Below are 24224 nucleotides of genomic sequence, written 5' to 3'. Positions count from 1 at the left end.
ACTTATCAGTACTTACATGCCTGGGAGAGGAACTTAGGAAGGGAATATAATGTGGTAGAAAGAAAATAAGTTTACAGGATGTAAAGATGTACATTTGCATCTCAACCGTTACTAAACTGAGGAAGTTTTTTGTTTGTTTGCTTGTTTCCATTTATCCTCTATAAGCCTGTTTTCTGACTTACACTGTGGAAATAATGATACAGATTTAAAGCTCTGTGCAAAAGATTACATGAAAAGCTATGTGCAAAATTTTGGCCTTAAGATCTAGATTACAGTAAGTTCATAACAATGTTTCCTTTTTAACTGACTAAAAAAAGTTCATTTAAAATTATTAATTTAAAAAGGACACTTTGGGTTTTTCCCGCAGGTTTCTCATGATGTATTTAGGTTGCAAATTTTGGGCACATCTGTCAAAAGGCAAAATGAAGTCTGGTGTGATCCAATACGTTTGATTTTAAAATGTATAAACCAAAGCCAAAGTATTGGCAGCAATTGGGCTGGGTCTGGGCATTCTGAAATTCTGAATGGCTCATTGTCTTATTGGATCTCTAACACGCCAAATTCTAAATGAAATTTGGAAATTTTTTTAATTTTGATTTTTAGTTTTCATTCCAGTAGTGCAGATGTCTGTAGCCATCCTCATTATTTTCATCAGCTGTTGGTTTATGGCGTTACATTCACCTCTATTTATTGTTCCAAGTCATGCTCATTTCATGTCTGCACATTCAACCAAAGATGGACTGTAAGCCTTTTTCCCATACTGGCAATGGTATTTGCTAATTTATCCACTCAGATCTTAACATCTGCTTCCCTCTTTATGGATTAAGAAAATTGTACTTAATGGACATGCTGGTCAGTCTTTTCAGATGCACTTCAGATTAGATGGAAGCTTCCCCCATTTCTCCTGGTCTGTTTCCAGACTTGCTCAGAGTACATTGTCTGCAGCCTACATCTCTTAATTACCTGTGCCCCCACTGGCATTTATTATTATTCTTGTAAATCATCATTACCTACCTGGCGTTTAGGCCTGCACATTTGTGTGCAAAAGGATCCAAGAGGACGCTTCACCATTGTGTGGCTGTAATTATCAGGGACACACAATAATGACTTTGGACCCTGCTGTTTTTGTGCAGTAATTAACAGGTGGCAAGCTTTTACTGCAACATTTTCCCCAACAGTTACTGGAGAAAACACTGACATCTGAGTAAATAGATTCAACATTGAAAAATGGCCTCTGAAAGAGCCTCGTCATCTGACCCTGCCAGTAGCCTGAGTTTGCCAAGTTTCAATACACTACGTACATTTAGTACAGGAATTACGGTTTTGCCTTTTAGAGTCATTCGATGTGTATCCAAATTCTGGCTCTCCCTCTCTCTGGAACATGATGAGATCTTTACAAGGGTTAGCTTCCATTATTATGATATTGCTGGACTGGTGTACCTGGTATAGTCTTTGCTTCCAGCTTCTTACCATGTCATTCAGATCCCTTCATTGTCTGATGCTAGCTGTGCTTCAGCTACCTCCAATGTGACTTTATCTGTAGACATTCTGGACTAGTTACCATTCGCAAATGTGCCTGGCACAACAATAAATTCCAACAATTATTATTATCATTTTAATTACTCTTTTTATTGCTTGAAACATCCCATTCATTCTTTTTTTTCCAATATCCTAGGCGTCTATTCATTCTTTAATTTGAAAACACCCTTTTTAGATTTCTTTAGCGTCATCTGTGCCCCCAAACCTTAGTGTCTTGCTCAGCCTTAGATGACAACTTGGCAACTGACTCTGTATATTTCCCCCGATGCTCAAGACTAGATGCACGCTGCTCCCCTCACCATAGTCCAAGACTTAGATGAAACAGTGCTATGAAACAGCAGCTTTCAGAGAGGGCAGGTGGTTCTGGGGAGTTATATACCTGTGAGCATACTTTGATTAAAAGGAGAAAGAATACGAAAAGAAACTAGAAGATAGACATGTCTTTGTTGCTCTTCATTGGATTATACCAAACATGACTTTCTGCCATATAGGAGGCACACTGTGTGGCCAAGGAGGGCTGCCTGAGAAATGATGGGCTGGGTCTCTGTGAGACTTGTCATGGAACAATGGCAAGCATGGCAATTTATTTTACTTTGCTTCTCTTCCTTGCTTGCCTCATTTTATGTTTGCTTTACTCTTGCTGCTCTGGGGCTGTACTTCCCAACAAAGCAGTATCATGTAATACTTTCCCTCTGTATTAGTCTATTTTTATGCTGCTAATAAAGACATACCCGAGACTGAGTAATTTATAATAAAAAAGAGGTTTAATGGACTCACCATTCCACATGGCTGGGGAGGCCTCACAATCATGGTGGAAGGCAAGGAGGAGCAAGTCACATCTTACATGGTGGCAGTAAAGAGAAGGGAGCTTGTGAAGGAAACTCCCCTTTGTAAAACCATCAGATTTCGTGAGACTTATTTACTATCATGAGAATAGCACTCAAAATTCAATTACCTCCCACCGGGTCCCTCCCACAACACGTGGGCATTGTGGGAGATACAATTCAAGATGAGATTTGAGTAGGGACAAAGGCAATCTATACCATTCTGCCCCTGGTCCCTCCCAAATTTCATGTTCTCACATTTCAAAACCAATCATGCCTTCCCAACATTCCCCCAAAGTCTTAACTCATTTCAGCATTAACTCAAAAGTCCACAGACCAAAGTCTCATGTAAGATAAGGCAAGATTCTTCTACTTATGAGCCTGTAAAATCAAAAGCAAGTTAGTTACTACCTGGATATAATGAGGATACAGGCATTGGATAAATATACCCATTCCAAATGGGAGAAAATGGCCAAAACAAAGGAGCTAAAGGCCGTGTGCCAGTCAGAAATCCAGCAGGGCAGTCAAATCTTAAAAATCCAAAATGATCTCCTATGACTCCATGTCTCACATCCAAGTCACAGTGATGCAAGCAGTGGGTTCCCACAGTCTTGGGCAGCTTTGCCCCTGTGGCTTTGCAAGGTACAACCCCTCTCCTGGCTGCTTTCACAGGCTAACATTGAGTGTCTGTGGCTTTTCCAGGGGCACAGTGCAAGCTGTCACTGGATCTGTTATTTCTTCTTCTCACAGCTTCACTAGACAGCGCCCCAGTAGGGACTCTGTGTGGGGGCACCCATTCCACATTTCCCTTCCACACTGCTGTAGCAGAGGATCTCTATGAGCATCCTGGCCCTGCAGCAAACCTCTGCCTGGACATCGAGGAATTTCCAAATCTGAAATTTAAGTGGAAGTTCCCAAAGCTCAACTTTTAATTTCCATGCACCCACAGGTTCAACACCACATGGAAGTTGCCAAGGCTTGGGGTTTCCACCCTGTGAAGCGATGGCCTGAGCTGTACCTCATTGCCTTTTAGTCACAGTTGGAGTGGCTGGGACTCAGGTAAGCCAGTCCCTAGGCTGCACACAGCAGGGGGACCCTGGGCCCAGCCCAGGAAACCAATTTTTCCTCCTAGGCCCTGGGTCTGTGATGTGAGGGGCTGCCATGAAGACCTCTGACATGCCCTGGAGACATTTTCCCCATTGTTTTAGGGATTAACATTCAGCTCCTCTTGCTTCTACAAATTTCTGCAGCTGGCTTGAATTTCTCCTCAGAAAATGGAATTTTTTTCTAATACATTGTCAGGCTACAAATTTTCTGAACTTTTATGCTCTAATTCCCTTACAAAACTAATGCCTTTAACAGCACCCAACTCACCTTTTGAATGCTTTGCTGCTTATAAATTTCTTCTGCCAGATACCCTAAATCATCTCTCTCAAGTTCAAAGTCCCACAAATCTCCAGGGCAGGGGCAAAAGACCATCAGTCTCTTTGCTAAAACATAGTAAGAGTCACCTTTGCTCCAATTCCCAACAAGTTCTTTATCTCCATTTGAGACACCTCAGCCTGGATTTCATTGTCCATATCATTATCAGCATTTTGGTCAAAGCCATTCAACAGGTCTCTAGGAATTTCCAAACTTTTGTTAAAAATCCAGTGTGATGTGGCTACCATCTGGCCCATAGATTGAATTCTATACCATTACTTAAGGGCTTCCACATATGGGTCATCAAGTTTTAATTTCTGGGGAGAACCCAAGAACTCTCCTTTCAAACATTATTGTCCAAAGGGATAGGCCCAGGAAACCAGAGTTCTTGAGACTGCATCAGAGCCTTCAGAGTCAGGGTACATATTGAGACCCTTTGGGCATGATAATTGGGGCCCACCGTAGCTGGAGTTGAAAGTTTCCACGGGAAAGGGGAAAGGAACCACTTTCGCTTTTCTTTCTTATAAAACACATTTATTCTGTCTCTCTCTTGCCCCATATGTCAGCTATAGTAACATAACTTATGAAGATGCCTTTTTAGAAAAGGTAGGGCTAGGGAAGAGCCAGGGGAAGGAAAGCATGGAAGGGGAGGCTTTTATAGAGGTAAGAACAAAAGAAGCCTGTGGGGACAGTACTAAATGTTCCAGCTTAGCTCACTAGAGTAGAAGAGCTGGTAGGCCATTGAAAACCAATAAGGTGGAAATAACAACTCTTATTTCCTCTGGCATGTCCACTATACCTATTACTTACAAGATATAAGTATGGCAGTGTCTTTGGCTGAACAATCAGAATGAGAATTCTATCCAAGAAACAGAGCTCATCATCCCATGTGTTTTTTCCCAGTAATTCTTTAAAAATTATCCAAAACAGAAAATGTAAACTTTATCTTGAAGCTTAGCGTTCTGAGGGACAGGAAGTAACATAACTGGAAACCTATGCTATTAGATTGACCCATAGTTTATCGACGGGCAGGGGCAAGCAATTCAACAAAGTGGTTTTATAGGAGTTGAAGTAAGAAAGTATGCATCTTCTTTCTGTTTACATCCTACCAACCAAATATAATTTTTCATCAAGTAAATAATTGTTATTGATATTTTTATTATGAATATACTCATTGAGTAAATTAGGGTGAATGGCAATGGTCACCATGCTAGGATAGAGCTAAAATATTTGTTAAAATCAGAACAACAAGTGTGAGATTCAAAGCCAGACAACCTGGGATCAAAAGTCAACGGGTCTGAATCTCCCTTTCTTCTTTAACATTAAAATATATTTTAATCTACAATTTATAATTGCATATGCTTATATTGTACAAAATGATATTATGATTTATGAATATAATATGGAATACTTGAATCAAGCTAGTTAACATAACCATCATGTCAAATGCTTAACATTTTTTGTGACAAGAACATTTGAAATTTACTCTCTTAGGACTTTTGAAGTGACTAATACTCTATTGTTAACTGTATTTACTATAATGTGCTATAGATCTTAAAACAAAGTATTTCTACTGTCTGACAGAGATTTTATAACATTTGACTATCACCTTCCCATTCTCCCCACCCCACAGCCTCTGTAATCAGCACTCTACTCTCTGCTTCTATGAGTTTGATTATTTTATATTTCACACTTACATCATGCAGTGTTTGTCTTTTTATCCTTGACTTATTTCACTCAAAAGAATGCCCTTCAATTCTATCCATGTCATCAGAAATGATAAAATTTTCTTTTTTTAAGACTGAATAGTATTCCATTGTGTGTGTGTATGTGTGTGTATATATATATATATTTGTTGTTGTTGTTGTTGAGACAGTCTCATTTTGTCACCCAGGCTGGAGTGCAGTGGCACAATCTCAGCTCACTGCAACCTCCGCTTCCCAGGTTCAAGCAATTTTTGTGCCTCAACCTCCCAAGTAGCTAGGACTACAGGCACGCACCATCATTCCTGGCTAATTTTTGTACTTTTAGTAGAGACGGAGTTTTGCCGTGTTGGCCACGCTATTCTCAAACTCCTGACCTCAAGCGATCTGCCTGCGTTCACCTTCCAAAGTGTTAGGATTACAGGCATGAGCCACTGCATCCAGCCTATACTACATATTCTTTATCTATTCATGGGTACTATTCAATACTTTATTCATAAATGGATTAAAAACGTATATATACGTAATGCATGTATTGTCTATATATACTACACCAAACAAAATCTTCTACATAGCAATGGAAATAGCAGCATGCAAAGGCAACCTACAGATTGAGAAAAAATATTTGATTAGGTTGATTAATGTTGATTTCTTAATAAATAGTACATAGGTTGATTTCTTAACAAATAGTACTTCAGTGAATATGGGGTGCAGCCATCTCTAAAACAAACTGTTTTCAAATCTTTTGGATAAATATACATAAGTAAGGTTGCTGGATCATATGGCAATCCTATTTTTAGTTTTTTGAAGAACCTCCATAGAGTTTTCCCTAATAACTGTACTAATTGACTTTACTGTTTGCAGTGTATAAGGGTTCCCTTTTCTTCACATCCTTGCCAACACTTATCTTTCATCTTTTTGATTTTAGTCATTCTGGCAGCTGTAAGATGCTATCTCATTGTTGTTTTAATTTATGTTTTCCTAATTACTAGCAATGTTAAGCATTTTTTTTTCATACATCTGTTTGCTGTTTGTATGTCTTTTTCTGAGAAATGTCTATTCAGGTCCCTTGACCACTTTTCAAATGGGCATTTTGTTTTCTTGCTATTGAGTTGTTTGTGTTCCCTATATATTTTGGATATTAACCCCTTATTGGATGTATGGCTTACAAATATTTTCTCTCAGTCTGTAGGTTGTCTTTGCACAAGGTTATTTCCTTTGCTATGTAGAAGATTTTGAGTTTGATGTAATCTCATTTGTCTATTTTTGCTTTTGTTGCTTGCCCTTTTGGGGTCAAATCCAAAAGAAAAGCATTACCTAGACCAATGCTATGTAGTTTATCCCCTATGCTTTCTTCTTGAAGTTTTAAATTTCCTAGTACTTACATTTAAGTCTTTAATTCATTTTGAGTTGATTTTTCTATATGGTATGAGATAAGAATACAATTTCATTCTTTAGCACATGGAAATCCAGTTTTCCCAACAGTATTTACTGAAGAGACTATCCTTTTCCCATTGAGTATTCTTGACACCTTTCTTGAAAGTTGATAGACCATATGTACCATGCATAAACCCATATTTATTTCTGGGCTCTCTATTCTGTTCCATTGATTGATTGATGTATCTAATTTTTTTTGCCATACCATGCTGTTTTAATAACTGTAACCTTGTATTACAGTTTGAAAACAGGTAGTGTGATACCTGCAGCTTTGTTCTTTTTGCTTATGATTTTTTTTACTTATTTGGGTTTTTGGTGATTACATATGGATTTTAAAGTTTCTTTTTCCATTTCTATGAAAAACGACATTGGAATTTTGATAGGGATTACATGGAATTTGTGAACTGCTTTGGGTAGTATGGATATTTTAACAATATTATTCCTTCCAATCCGTGAATGTGAGATATCTTTTTGCTTATTTGTATCTTCTTCAACTTCTTTCATCAACCTTTTACAATTTTCAGTATACAGGTCTTTTACCTGCTGTTAAATATATTCCTAAGTGTTTTTGTTGCTATTGTAAATGGGATTGTTCTCTTGATTTCCTTTTCAGATAGTTTATTGCTAGTGTTTAGATATTCTACTGATTGTGTGTGTTGATTTTGACTACCTCCTCCCTGCTTTTCAACCCAGAGACAATTGGTCACTCTTTTTTGTCACTGTATGTCCCATATGTTATCACATGTGTGACATAAGCCTTTTTACCTCATTAACTGTGAGTTTTTAAGGTAATGGACTCAACCTTGGTAATAACAAATGTTTCAAGAAGGAGGGGAGGAAAAGAAGGAGAAAAGGAGGTGTTATTATCAATTTTATAGCCAGGAAAGTTTACATTCAGATAGGTTAAATGCATGTTTATATGCTATTTCTTATTTCCAGGCATAAAACATAAAACTGAGGCTTGGGGAATTTAAGCTCACTTATTCCAAGAGCTCCTGGTTAAACTTCAAACCTAGGGCTTTTAACAACAAATCCACTATACTTTCAACGTAGGGGAATACACTTCGTATTGGTTAGGAGCTTCAGCAGTGAGTCAGGTACCCTGGGTCCAAATCCTGGCTACTTGCTATCTGCCTAACATGGGGCATGTCTATAAATCTCCCTAGTCTGCAATTCCCTCACCTGAAACAGAGCAAATAATATTGTCCATCTTATGAAATTGTTGTAATTATTTAAGTGAAAAAATCCATTTAAAACATTTAGTATGGTGCTCAGCTTCTAGTTGACAATCACATATTGGCTGCATTTATTATTGTTTCTTGTTGTACTATAGCTGAATAATACTGCACTAAGAAAGTGGATAAGATTAATTCCACATGAAAGAAAGCACTATCTATCCTCATCACCCCCATAATACTGTGATAGGTAGTCAGGACTTTAACCCAAAGCTAGAATTTCCTGTTCTCTACCAATCTACCCTTATTCACTACTTCTAATGTTTGCCACTGATTGACAGTACAGAAAAGGAATTTTAATATCCTTGGGGAAATTGACTTTCAACTATTAACTATAAGAAATGATGGCATCCCTGTCAGTTAAGTCTCTCAGCTTCACTTCTTCCTTAATTCTAAGACTGAAATAAATAATCAAGTCATTTTCAAGGATACCCACAAATACTACTACTACCAGCAGTACTAATATAAATGTCTACAATGTATCTCACACATACAAGGGTCAGGTACTTTATACACAATATCCGTGCACCTAGTTGAACCATCTTATTAATAGAAGTATGAATATTAATGCACCCATTTTACTTTTCCTAATAGGCACTTGAACCTCCACTAGGCTTTGTTCGCAGACAGTCTAGTAGCTGATACCAATTGAGCATCGTCCACACTCTGAATTTTCCAGTTACCCTGGGAGCTTGTTCACCCCCAAATGCCCAGTCTGTTACAAAGACAAGGCAGAAGAATCAATGAAGTCTTATATGTCCGCTAACTGTGGCTTTCTTTGTAGTCCAATGGGTCTGGCTTCATCTGGGCTGTTGCTGTATTGATGCCTGGGCTCATCCTCTTTCTTCTGATTCCAACAATGGAATGACTGTCATCACTTGCATGCTTAGTAACGACTCTCAAAGTGTAGTGCCAAGCTATGGTCCAGATGAGCCTCCAGGCCATTCTGCATAATGTGAAACTCTGTGCCCTGATGCTGAACATGTATGAGCAACTCATACTTATTGTGTTCCAACTCCCCAGTTGGGACTGTGGAGTTCATTTTGTTTTCTAATTGACCATATTTGGACCATTCTAATACAACAGAGAAATTCTTATCATGTTGACCCTTACAAAGGAATGGTGGTAGATTCTAAATCTCCCTTCTTCTAGGATATTTTTAAATTTCTAGGCCCTGTAGTTACTGTAGGGAATGTCTCAGAATATGAAAACAGTATGAGGAAAGCACATGTTTTGTTAAGCACAAATTATTCATATGCTCTCCCTGGGACCATAGAGATAGTTTTACATTATATTTGTTTAACCCCTGTGTTTATTGAACATTATGCAGCAGAGGAAGATCCAAGCTTATTTTCCTCCTAGGTCAGAAAGCAGCTGGAAGCTTCTCTTCGTAACACTCTTTGAGTATTGTCTCATCAGCATCCTCATCAGCAACAGATTTAAGTCTAAGTAGCCCTTCAGGTAGTTATTATTACCCTCATTTTTTGTATAATGAAGTAAGTAATAGAGGTTATCTACCTCTGAGTCACGCTGCTAGCAAGCAATAAAAGTATGATTCTAATAGAAATAGGATATTAATTCAGATCTACCTGACTCTAAGAATCTGGCTCATCTGCAGGGCTTGTCCTTGTTCCAGAGTCTAAGAGCAGCCACATTTGTGTCCTTCTTCAAGATGAAATGCTTGAGCTTAGAGGACATTCCTTTCCTCTCCCCTTTCAATATTTCTCTTTCTCACTCTCTCCTTCTCTCTCTGCCTGTCTCTGTGTCACATACACACACCAAATAAGAACTTTGTCCAGGATTGAGCACCACTGTAAAGTCTAAAATCTTATATTTGTCTGTGCTCTTTATAGACAAAAATCTGCCCCCTTCTGAGACCTAAGACAGTTCCATTCAGGGCTCATACTTCTCTACAGTTACGGTAGTCACTTGCTTCTGTAGAATCAAAAGTTAATAGGGAAAACTTCAGATCCCAGTTTCATTCATTCTCAAGGAAACTTTTGGTATTTATTTTCCAGGAGGCTTCAGATTCCCAACTACAGCTGTTCATCCACATGCCCACTAAAATAATCTGATGGATGAAGGCTAGTCTTGATGAAACTGTAGAAATAACTCCTTCATTTTTTTTCAAGCAAGGTTAGGAAAGTAATTGGATCGACCCCTGAAAGCAAATCCCATCTCCCCCTGGAAGGCAGGGCTACATCCTAATATCGGGTACTTGTTGCCAAGACTGCTGTGCAAGTTGCTGCCAAGAATTATAAATCTTTTACTAACCTTCCTTGACAGCTTGTCACTCCCCTGCCCTTTCACTCGAAGGATGCACCTGACTCTCAGTGCTATATATGTTGAGGGTATTCTAATCAATTATCTGAGACCAAAAGTTTTCATAAGTGACTCATGGAGTGAATTTCTTGAGTGAGTTCTAATTTTCAAGCGCACTTAAAACAGAATTAAAAGAATAATATATATTCAACAACGTCTAAAAATAATTTAAATAGCAACACATTTTAATAGCCATGGCCATTATTATTTATAGCATGTCAGCTCTATATTATCATTTTAATTGTTAACTTTTTAAATTATTATTATACTTTAAGTTCTGGGGTCCATGTGCAGAACGTGCAATTTTGTTACATAGGTATACATGTTCCATGGTGGTTTGCTACACCCATCTTTTTAATTGACAAATAAAATTGTACATATTCATAGTGTACAACATGATTGTTTGAAATATGTATACTCTGTGGCATGGCTAAATCAAGCTAATTAACACATGCATTACTTCACATGCTTAGCGTTTTTTGTAAGAACATTTAAAATCTGCTCTTTCAGCAATTTTCAAGTGCACAATACATTTATTAATTATAGTCACTATATTGTACAGTAGATCCCTTACACTTCTTCCTCCTGTCTAATTAAAATTTTGTATCCTTTGACCAACATCTCCTTAATCCCCCTGTCCCACAGGCCCTGGTAAAACCACTCTACTCTCTATTTCTATGAATTTGCCTTTCTAACATTCCACATAAGTGACACTATGTGGTATTTGTCTTTCTTCTGTGCCTGGCTTATTTCACTTAGCACAATGTCCTTCAGATTCTTCTATATTGTCACAAACGACAGAATTGCCTTCATTTTTAAGACTGAACAGTGTTCCATTATGTATATACAACATTTTAAAAATCCGTTCATCCACTGATAGATGCTTAACTGATTCCATATCTTGGCTACTATAAAGAATGCTGCAATGAATATGGGAGTGCAGATATTCCCTTAACAAACTAATTTTATTTCCTTTGGCTATAAACTCAGTAGTGGGATTGATAGATTATATAGTAGTCCTACGTTTACTTTTAGGTGATCCTCTATACTGTTTTCTATAACAGCTGTACTAATTTACATTCCCACCAATAGAGTGCCAGTGTTCTCTTTTCTCCACATCTTCACCAACACTTGTTATTTTTTGTCTTTTTGACAATGGTCATTCTAACAGGTATGAGGTGATATCTCATTGTAGTTTTAATTTTCATTTCCCTGAGGACTTGTGATGTTGAGCACCTTTTCAGATACTTGTATGTTTTTGTTTGTTTGTTTGTTTGTTTGAGAACTGTCTATTCAGGTCCTTTGCCCAGTTCTAAATTGAACTATTTGTTTTTTTGGTATTGAATTTTTGAGTTTCTTATATATTAACTCTTTATGAGATATATGACTTACAAATATTCTCTTTAATTTTGAAGGTTGTCTTTTTACTGTGTTGATTATTTCCTTCACTGTGCAGAAGCTTTTTAGTTTTGATATAATTTTATTTGTCTGGTTTTGCTTTTGCTGCCTGTGCTTTTGGGTTCATATCCAAAAAATCATTGCCCAGACAACTGTGACAGAGATTTTCTCATATATTTTCTCCTAGTAGTTTCATAATTTCAGATCTTTCATTTCAGTCTTGTTTATTTTTTTATTTTTTTTTTTTTTTTGAGACGGAGTCTCGCGCTGTGTCACCCAGGCTGGAGTGCAGTGGCGCGATCTCGGCTCACTGCAAGCTCCGCCTCCCAGGTTCACGCCATTCTCCTGCCTCAGCCTCCGAGTAGCTGGGACTACAGGCGCCCGCCACCACGCCCGGCTAGTTTTTTGTGTTTTTAGTAGAGACGGGGTTTCACCATGTTAGCCCGGATGGTCTCGATCTCCTGACCTCGTGATCCACCCGCCTCGGCCTCCCAAAGTGCTGGGATTACAGTCTTGTTTATTTATTTATTTTTTTACTTTTTAATTTTTGTGAGTACATAGTAGGTATACATATTTATGGGGTATATAAGATATTTTGACATAGGCATGCAATACATAATAATCACACCAGTGTAAATAGGGTATCCAGCATTTAAGTATTTAATTCATTTGGAATTGATTTTTGTATATGGTGTGAGAAGAGGGTTGAATTGCATTCTTCTGCATATGGATATTGTTTTTCCAAAGCAATTTATTGAAGAGATTATCCTTTCCCCATTGTTGCTTTTAGTACCTTTGTCTACAAACAATTGAATGTAAATGTGTGGATATTCCATGTTTATGGTTTGAAATAATTAATATTTTAAAAATATTCATACTACCCAAAGTGATCTACAGATTCAATGCTATCCCTATCAAAATTCCAGTGACTTTTTCCACACATATTGAAAAAACAAACCTCAAATTTATATTCAGTCACAGAAAACTAAATAGCCAAAGCAATATTGGGCAAAAAAAAAAAAGAAAAAAGAAAAGCTGGAGACATTACACTACCTATTTCACAATATACCACAAATCTATAGTAATCAAAATAGCATGATACTGACAGACTAACAGACTCATGGACCAATGTGACAGAATAGAGAGCTTTGATATAACACACTTTTACAGTCAGTCGATTTATACTACCAATTTTTAACCTATATATATTGTTCTTAATAACACTTTATAAAAGGGTTATAAGTATTATTTATCCTCGCTTTACAGATGATGAAACTGACACTCACAGAAGTCGTTACCTTCTAAGGCCACAGAGAAGCATAGTTGAAGTTCAAACCAGGCTGAAATGAATGAAATCTGTGATTTTTTTTGTAAACATACACTTTCTATATTAATGCTTAATTTATTTCACTGTCTCTACTATCTCTAACAGGTCACTAATCTATTTCTGTACCTTTGAAATCCTACTGTGTTATGAAACTTAACAGTTATGTTCAATTCAATAAGTATTTATCGACTTTCTGCTACATATAAAAATACAATATTGGGTTCAGGGGCATTGAAAAGTGATGTTAGAAAACATCCTGTTTAAAAAGTAGCTTAACTTTTTGTAATCTTGATTTCTTTTGTAAATGTTTCATTTATATTAATGATAACTTAAGGACTTTAAATGTATTTACAACTTACCATGTTCTAGAAAATTTTACATATTATTTTATTTAATCCTTACAACAATTCTGCCATACCCACTTCATAAAGATAAAGTGACTTCTCCCAAATCATCAAGATTGGTGCCACAGTCACAGTTTGATTCTAGAGCTTTCCAGCTCTTAATTTTAGTGGACATTTGTCAATGTCTGGGATAATTTTTTAATTGTCACAATTTAAGGGAATTGGCATCTAGTGGGTGTAGGCAAGAGATGCTGTTAAAATCCTACAGTGTTCAGGCAGTCCCCAGACTAAAAATATTAGTAGTGTTGAGGTTCAGAAACTCTGCAGTATACCAGAAAGTTTTCTAAGAACAAGTGTTGTATTTTACACATTTTTAGTACCAGATATGTTTGTAAAGTTGTTGAGTCTTATAGCCAGCATTTTAATAAACATTGAATTTCTGTTATGTATATGCAGGGTTTTGCTTTAGGTATTTTTTCATTTATTTGCTTATCCAGTATTTATTTGAAGCACAGTTTCCAATCACTAGGAATTACACATACTCATATACTGAGTGCTGTAATATGTGCAAAAGGGGTTTCTGAGACTGTTTTCAGAGGAAGTGGACAAGTTAACTCATATGGTTGTTAGCATAAATTCAATAGAATGCTTCTGTTGTTATAAGAGTACTTTTTTTTTTTTTTAACTTTCAGGGGCTTCAAAGAGAGATAAGAAAGATAACACAGAGAAAAAAGAAATGACATGTGTATTAGTCTGTTCTCATGCTGCTAATAAAGACATACCCAAGACTGGGTAATTTATAAATAAAAAGAATTTTAATGGACTCACAGTTCCACATGGCTGAGGAGGTCTCACAGTCATAGTAGAAGGCAGAGGAGGAGCAAAGCCACATCTTACAAGGTGGCAAACAAGAGAGAGAGCATGTGCAGGGGAACTCTTCTTTATAAAACCATCAGATTTTGTGAGACGTATTCACTATTATGAGAACAGCATGGGAAAGACCCACCACCATAATTCAGTTACCTCCTACTGGGTCCCTCCCATGACATGTGGGAATTATGGGAGCTACCCATTCAAGATTTAGATGGGGACAGAGTCAAATCATATCATCATGTTAACTTCTTCCTGCACAGCAGGAAGGACTGAGTACCTACAAAGTCTAGTGAAATTCAGGCGACAGGCACTTTTATTTTGCAGCCTAAGAGCTCAAGTATAGCCCTGAGTAGGCAAGAGGAGGGAGCCTCTTCCTCAATATCCTGCCCCAGAGCACCTTCTTGCCTGGCCACCATAAGAACTCAACATGGTCTCCAGGAAGGTTTACAAGCTCATAGCAGCAGAGTCCTAGAAACACCTGACCTTGGCAGTGGTGAAACCCTCAGTAGGGGCTGAAGCAGAGATTCAAAGGGCTGTGCTTGACAGCTCCAGAGGAGCTTAAGGGATTTTGGAGATAAACAAAGACCATCTTGAGAAGAGGTGGTCAGGCTAAGGCCCTGAAAACCATTGTATTTTGGACAGGACTGATAAAATGATGGTATTTAAGATCAAAGTCTCCTGGAAACTGGGATGTTTGGATTTCATAAGTGAAAGACATAGACACGCCCTCAGGAGATTTATAGTGGAATTAGAAAGAGGTAATACACACATACTTTTAGGGGAAAGTATTGTTTATTCATCAACTATAATATACAATACCTCTGCTAGATACTTCACATAACATGTGAAATTCTTATTCCACTCACTTCTCTTCACAATAATTGAAGATAGATATCAATATACTCACTTTATAGACAAGGAAACTACAACTCAAAAATGTTTCCAAGGTCAAACAGTTTCCCAGATATCCTTGCTCTTTTATGGTTTGGGGACTTCATATATTTTATTATTTCTTGCTGAAATATTTCTGCCCACCATTAGTACCTGGCTAACTCCTCCTCATCCTATTAACTTCAGCTTAGAGGTTTCTCTGATCCATCAAGCCTGGATCAATATTCTCTCGCATGTTTATGGGATTCTTTTTTTTTTTTTTAACTTTGTGTAGTAGTCATAAACTTTACTCTTGATGTTTTCAATTTTATTAATCTTTGTTTTCTCTACTAAATTGAAAGCCTCTTAGGGCAAGAGTGATGACTTCTTTGTTCACCTTTGTATTCTTAGTCTATGCAACAGTGCTGGGTTTATAGTAAGCCCTCAATACAATTTGTTGATGGAATGCCTGATTACTGAGGTGCAGGGAACACCAGAAAGTAGAATTTTGTATAGCCACAGAGAATACAAAGGGAACTAAAACGAACAGCTGGAAAATTAAAATGTTACCAGGTATAAAACAGAAAGTACCAGCTATGGCATCTGAACTTTGTTCTGTAGACATTGGGAGGCACTGATGATTTAGATCAGGGGAGTGGCTTCATTGGCTCTGTTCTTCTTAGTGATCTTCTGGAAGCTCCATGCATGTTGATTCACAATAGGAGTAACTGGAGATGGAGAGATACATTAGGTGGCTGTTGCAACTATTGCAGTTAGAGGTAATTGAATCTGAAGTATTACACAACAGAAAAGAAGGGAAGAGAATATAATGGGAACTATTTCAGTGATGTAATTGAAAAGGACAAAAACAGACATGCTGGAGTGAGAAAGAACATGTTGTCAGAGAAAATTTCTGATTTCCAAACATGATGTTTAGAAGGATGGTAAGGTCATTAACAGAAACACGAAACAGTTTTGAGTGTAAGAGAATGAGCCCATGTGTGGCCTGTTCTCTGTGGGTTTGTCTTTGACTGTCTTTTCTTCCTTCTCCCTCTACTCTTTCTTAGTCAAATCATTTCATCTCAGGGTTAGCAGAGCTAAATTGAAGCCAGCATAGTGTCACAGAATAATGGGAAGAGTGTGCTTTGGGAACTTTAATGCATCAGGTTCAAATCCTGGTTCTACCTTTTTTTTCCTCTCTGTAGCTTTGAGTAAGTCTCAGAAACCCTCAGTGTCTTCATCTATTTAAAAAAAAATAGGTACAATATATTCATAATAAATCCATACTTAGGATTAACAATGATTTAGCTCCTAATACACAGTGAGTGATCAATAATTTCTTGACTACATAGGTGATTAGGAATTCCAGTGCTGAATAGTACTCCATAAGGGGATTTTATGGTCATTAAAGTAGTGACCTGATTCTAAATAAAGTCTTTCCACTTTGGGAGGCCTAGGTGAAAGAATTGCTTGAGCCTGGGAGTTCAGGACCAACAGGGGCAACATGGTGAGATCCTGTCACTACAAAAATTTTAAAAAGTAACTAATCAGGGTGGCAAGCCCCTGTGAGCCCAGCTACTCAACAGACCGAGACAGGAGGATCACTTGACCCCAGGAGTTCAAGGCTGCAGTGAGCCATGATTGCACCATTGCACTCCAGCCTGGGCAATAGAATGAGACCCTGGCTCCAAAAACAAACAGTGACACAAATGAAGTCTTTTGACATTGTCTTAGGGAGAAATTTTTCTCTAAATTAAATATTGTCATGCTAAATGATTATTGTCTTCATGACTGCTCATATATTTAATATTATAATTAATATTTTAAAGTGCCCAGTATATATAAGACAGGCTATAAGTGCTTTCTATTCCTTATATTTTCTTATATTTATATTCCTTATATTTTGACCTACCACATAAAATGTGTAAGTTAGAAATTGCTGCATAACAACCACCATACTGAGCTCACAATTCTGTGAGTTAGCACATTTTGTTGAGCTCAACTGAACTGTTCTAGTCTGGATTAGCCTTGGCTGATCTTGGTTGGATTTACTCATGTGTTTCAGGTTAGCTGACAAGTAGGCTAGAGCTGGCTAGTCTAAAGTGGCATGGCAGCTAGACTTCAAAGATGGACTTCAATGAACTATGCTTCCTGATATCCATGCCCTTCTGCAGTTCCCTCTTACACCCAATCTGGGCTGGCCATGTGACTTACTTTAACCAATAAAGTGCAGAAGAAGTGACTGTGCAAATTTGAAGTAAGCTTAAGAAAGCCTGAACACTTTGACATTTGCTTTTTTGAGAATCCTGAGCTGGTAAGAAGTTTAGCTATCATACTGTAAAGATAATGTGGAGATACAACAGAATATTCAAAAGGAGAGGCCTTGAGAGGTGCGAGAAAGAGAAAGAGAGAAGAGACAGAGAGGAAGAAGAGAGGGGAGAGGAAGAAGAAGAGGAAGCAGAGAGGAGAATAGAGGAGAGGAAAAGAGAAGAGGGGAAAGAACAGGAGAAAGGAGAAGAGGAGGGGAGAGAAGAGGACAGAAGAGAAGAGAAGAGAGGAAATGATAGATACCTTGCTATTCCAGCATCTTGACCTTCTCTACTGAGGCACCTGACATCCAGACATGTGAGTGAGCCATCTAGGGTGTTCCAGTCCAGAAGAGCTCTCAGATGACTGCCATCCCAGCCAACATAATGTGGAACAGAAGAAGAACCCAGACAAAATCAACACTCATAGTTGTAAAAGATTTTTTTTTCAATGTCACTGAATTTTGGGGTTGGTTGCGGCAACATATAGCCAAAACAAATGGCCTCTTTCATGTATTTAACACATAGTTAGCTGTCAACCAGTCGTGCAACAGAGATGACTGGGGCACATGTCTCTCATCCTCCACCAGGGTAGTCCAGATTTGTTCCCATAGTTGAAGCAGAGGGTAAGCAGAAGGATACATGTCCTTCAAGGTTTGGGCTCAGAACTGGCACAAAGTGTCTTTCTCTGAATTCTAATGTCTAAACAAGTCAAAGGCCAACCAGAATCCCAAGGCAGACATAGACTCTACCTCTTAATAGAAGGTGCTGGAAAGTAGCATTGCAAAAATACTATGAATACACAGAGGGATGGAAAACTGTAATCATTTTTGCAATCTACCACACAAGGCAATGATTATTATATCTATTTTTACAATGATGAAATCAGGGCTCAAGAGATTACATGACATGCCCAAGGCCACATAGTTAGTATATAAAAGGGTGAGGATTCCCAAATAGGTATGTCTTCCCCGGAGCTCACATTCTATCTCTTCCATCATGCTGTGTCTATGTGTTAATGGTTTCTTTTGGGTGCATTTGTTTTAGCTCTAGCAATCTTTCCCAAGTGAATCTTTAAGGTTCTCTAGGTCTGGTGATTCTCCATAACTTAAAAGCGAGAATATTCTGGTTACATGTCTGTAACTTCAAAGTTGGATGCTGAATACATTGACCTTTAAGTCAGAACTGCCCAGGGAGCTATTAACTCCCCCTCTTGAGCATCTGGGTTTGTCACTAAACTCCTCAAATGGATTAGTCGTCAAGGTTCTTTGTTAACTGTCAAACAATTGATTCCAAATGAAAGTTTTCAGAATTGCTGCTGAAAACCAAGAAGCCCTAGAGACTGGACACCTTTCTGATGAGTTGACTTGCCTTTATTCCACCGTTTTCAATGTCCATTTTGATGGTGCAACTAGAGTATTCTCAGCTAATGAAAAAATAATTTAGTCCAAAGTGGCTGTCGATAGAGTTGTGTAATGATGTATCTGTGCTTGAAGTATTATAATTCATAATAAAAATTTATAAAAGTAATATTATTCATAATAATATTTATACTGATTATTATTGCTTTGTTATAAATCATTATTAGTTTTTTTGATGGGAAGATTATGCTATAAGACTACCTTATTTTCCCCCCAGAGAGGGACTATGACCTGCACCAGAAACCTGTGTTTCTTTTTTCCTTTGCACTGCCTCCAATGGTGCATGTGTTATATCTTTCTCAGCCACTTTGGAGAATCACTTGACAATGAATTGGAATTTGGCTGAAAACCTGGACCTCTAAACTCTTTAAATCCTAACCTCCCATGAAGCTTCTGAAGAAGACATGGTGTTTTGAAGATGAAGCAAGAAAAAAATTTTTTTATCATAAGGCTCTTGCCCCACATCCTCCTCACCTCCAAAAAAATAAAAGTCTAATCTCAGCTAGTGAGCTCGATCAGAACCCAAGAAGGCCCCTGTTATTCAGAGGTTCACATATAATGCCCTCTTCAATGATGTCAAGGTGAATCAAAGAAAACAAGACTTTCACTCAGAGTTCTAGCCTTGGAATATTCTTTTTATCTTGAGCCTTCTCCACGAGAAGCAGATTCTGATAAGAGCAGCCCTACACTCAACTTACCTCATCTGCTTCATAGAGGTGAGAACATTTCCAGATGATATCACCACTCTTTTGCAATTTCCTTGCATTTGACCCATTCATCCACTCCTTACTGGTGGAGTAGGGGTTGATGAGGGAAAAAAGATTTGGGCTCTCACCAGATACCACCACATTCCCAAACCAGAAAATGCCAAGCTTTATTTAACTCCCATCCTCCTTCTCTTTTGTAGAAGTAGACTTCGGTAAAGAATGCCAGGTTGATGAATCCTATGTTTGGCTACTAAGATTCTATTTTCTGTCTTCTCCCTTCCTCTATAACTGAGTTAGTTTTGTTCATGTAAGTCTGAAACTATCATTGAGAAGAACTGTATTTTTGTGGGAAGAAAGCAAGGAAAGCCTGTGGGGCTTAAGTGCTGTAGGTTGGCCTTTTCTGCTGTAGATTAAAATGTGCCGCTTCCACTACTTCCACTTCACTCTTGTTTATGAAGCTATGACCAGAGAATGCCTGTTGTTTCTTCTTTTATTTGTTTGTTCATGTCTACCTTTGATAGCTTATCCATTGTTTGATCCTAGCACTTAATAGTGTCCCTATTTGAACTAAGATTAAAAGAATTAACTAACCCAAAATATAAGATGCTGAATATTCTTATGAAGAAGAGGTCAGAAAAATTGATACTAGCTGAGGGCTGGAAATTTACATGCATGCACATGATCCATACAAGATATGAAAGGGCCCCTGGATAGACAGAGTTTGACAGACTTACCTATGAGATTCCAAGGCAGTGTGCTTACTTCAGCAGCAGAAAGTCCCATGTAGCTCCATATAGTTGTAAAGGGGACAGTTCCTGGCTCTCCATAACTGGCATCTAGTAGTAATAGTAGTCAAGTAGTATTGATAGTAATGTTAGTAGTAATAGTAGTAGAATGATAGTAACAATTGTCATTATCCCCTTGCCATTCCAAAAACACTGTCTTTATTCATGATGTCCCCTCACCTATTCTTGTTTCTTAAGCTATTGAAGTTCTGGATATCTTTTCAGTATTTACTATAGATGCCACCACTTCAGGGAATCCTTCCTTGCTTATATAGGTTGGAATAAAAAAAGTCTCATCTTTCTCCTACAACAATTTAACCATACCTCTCTTAGACTTATCAATTTATCAATATATGAAATAATCTGTTCATTAAGCTAGCTTTCCCTTTATGTTGCAAAGGAAGGTTCTGTCTACTAACTTTTCTGAATTTAAAAAGTGGTTAGCTTAATATCTTGCCCATCTGTATTGGCCCATTCTTGCACTGCTACGGGAAAAAAAAAACCAAGAAACAAAAAACAACAACAAAAAAAACCACTGAGACTGAGTGATTTATTTTTTACACAAAGGTTTAACTGGCTCACAGTTCTGCAGGCTATATAGTTATATAGGAAGCATGGTGCTGGTATCTGCTCAGCTTCTGGTGAAGGCTCAGGGATCTTTCAATCATGACATGTGGAACAGGCATGTCATATGGCAAAAGCAGGAGCAAGGGGTGGGGGTGGGTTGTGCATACTTTTAAATGGCCACATCTTGGCAGAACTCACTACCATGAAAACAACACCAAGTCATGAGGAATACACCCCCAAACACCTCCCACCAGGCTCCACTTCCAGCACTGGGGGTTACAATTCAACATGAGAGCTCAACTATATCACTATCATATGCAATAAAGTTTGCTGAATTATGAATAAACAAATGTAAACTGAATTCAGTGAAGGTTAAATTACAGAATAAAAGACATTTTCAGTAGTGAGATTTCTAAGGTGTCATGTATGATATTTCAGCATATAGCAGGACTCCATAATACAGATAGACTCTGCTAATTAATGTGAGATATTCATCCAAATATGTAGATCATGACAAAATCTAATGATCTCCCAAATGATGACTTGAATTAGTCAATATGAATATATAGGCAAAGATATATGACTCAGGTTAAATCTTACCAAGGACAAGCACAGATTTGTAAGTCACCACTAAGTTGATACCATTTGATTCTAGCAATTTAAGTGTGTGGGCGATAACTCAGTTAATGAAACATTCTTACTATTGGCTCTCAATAATTAACATTAGTCAGATGTTTAATCCAATATAAAGAAAGTGATTAACCTTTGCCAAAATATTAGACCTTAGAATTGTTCCTTTAATAGTAGCAATTTCTTTTTGTGTGTAATTATTCATAAGTCTTCTGGAAATTAACATCCTAAACGAGGCCACATATCTCAATGAATTCATTGAAATATTCTATGTAATTTTTGTGTATGCAAAAACACAGAAAATAGTTTTATGTCTGCAAAAACACATAAAAGACAGAATCCTTCAATCCCAGGGATTGACATGTTTTTTGTTTTTTGTTTGTTTTTGATAAAACACTTCATATGAATATCCCAATTAACCTAAATTGATTATACAAATGTATGAAATTATCACATGTACCCCCCCAATATGTATATTCAATGTGTATCAGTAAAGAAATAAATTTTTAAAACACTTCATAGAATAATTTTAAAGATGACTTTATCTGATAATCAAATACTTGATGAACATTTAGAGATTCATAATAAATATTTATAAAATGATGTATTTATCTATAATTTGCTTGTTACTGAAAAAATCTCAGTAGATTATAAGATTAGATAAAATATCAGAAAATAAAAATAGGTAAGATTAAATAAAATATGGGTGAGAAAGGACAGTAAACATGCGTACAAATATGACATAAAGCAGGCATAAGTTTAATGGAAAGTTGGTCTCCATAAATGTCCAATATTTCTTACTGCAAGAGTGGAGAAAATTTGTATACAAGACTCTGAGAGTTCCAACAGCATTACAAGAATATAATTTTGATAAATCCTTGCAGTCAAAATGACTAAAATGCTCAGAAAAGTGTAAGTGACTCAGACAGAAATGTTCAGTGAAAACTAATGAACAATATCTTCAACCGCATCTCTATAGTAGATTCAATAATGAATTTCATAAAGCTGTATCATAGACCATCTTTCAATACAGGCCATAGCATTTAGTCCAGCATACTGAACTAGCATACTGTAGCCATAAACTGTTTCTAGATCAAGGAAATAAGGAGTGGCATGAAACAGTGGGAGCAGGACAGTCTTGGATCGGAAATACCTGTGTTTCAGTTGTATTTTTGTCTTTAGCTGTGTAACTTTAGAAAATAAATTTAAATATGTTAAAACCTAAAACTGGGCCTATGCCAGGTCAATCTATGTGCTGGTTCATACTGAGCATCAACTTGATTGTATTGAAAGATACAAAGTAGTGATTCTGGGCGTGTCTGTGAGGGTGCTGCCAAAGGAGATTAATATTTGAGTCAGTGGGCTGGGAAAGGCAGACCCACCCTTAATCTGGGTGGGCACCACCTAATCAGCTCCCAACAAGGCCAGGATATAAAGCAGGCAGAAGAAAACGTGGAAAGGCTAGACTGGCCTAGCCCCCCAACCTACATTTTTCTCCTGTGCTCGATGCTTCCTGCCCTCTAACATCAGACTCCAAGTTCTTCAGTCTTGGGACCTGGGCTAGCTCTCCTTTTTCCTCAGCTTGCAGACAGCCTATTGTGGGACCGTGTGATCATGTGGGTAAATATTTAATGAACTCCCATTTACATATATATAACTCCCCTTTATATGTATATGTATATATGATACATATCTATATATGATATACATATCCTATTAGTTATGTCCCTCTAGAGAACCCTAATACAATCTACTTTCTAGATTCTTTATGAAAATCTAAATGAGATAATAGTTATAGACTCTAATACTGTAAAAATAAGAATTATTTAATTCTGAATAGGTCAAATTAATTGTCTTTATTTCCTGAGAGAATTCTAGTATTTTATTTAACCTAAATGATTTTTAAAATAGAAATAAAGAAAAATCTAATATTGCCAAGATTTCTGTCACTTTAATTCAAGAATTATTTAATGAGCACTTCTCTTGTGCCAGATATTTGCTAGGCACAGGTAACTACTTATATGATGTAAACTCCCCCTTTCTCTTTCTTTGTCTTCATTTACATTTTGAAGGTTGAAACTCTCTAATTAAACATTTCCCACCCACAGTAGAATTTATTTATACTCTTAAGCAAGTGGCTTTTCTCACTCTGCATCCCATTCCTTTTGTGGGCACTTTTATTAGTTAGAGAATCCTTCCAGGGGAGCTTTTAAGAATTAGGAATTAATCTTAATTCTTCCTCCTACCCAAACGTATTCCCTCTGCCCAAGCCTTTTTAGATCTTCTAGCAGGTCCTCTGATGCCCTTTCCTATAGAAATGGAACCTAAAGTATCCAGTATCAACCCAGATAGAGGTGGGACACATCCCAACCTTTTAAGGCTCCTGACCTGTGGATATTACTAAGACATTATCCTTCAAACCAGGCAGTGTCTAGATTTCCCATAAGGATCATTCACCATAGCGGTCCCTATCCAAGGTTTTCTTCAAGCCTCTCCTCTATATCAAGATGACCT

This window comes from Papio anubis, chromosome 8, assembly GCF_008728515.1.
Source record: "Papio anubis isolate 15944 chromosome 8, Panubis1.0, whole genome shotgun sequence".
NCBI lineage: Eukaryota > Metazoa > Chordata > Mammalia > Primates > Cercopithecidae > Papio > Papio anubis.
Note: the sequence above shows the minus strand (reverse complement) of the source record.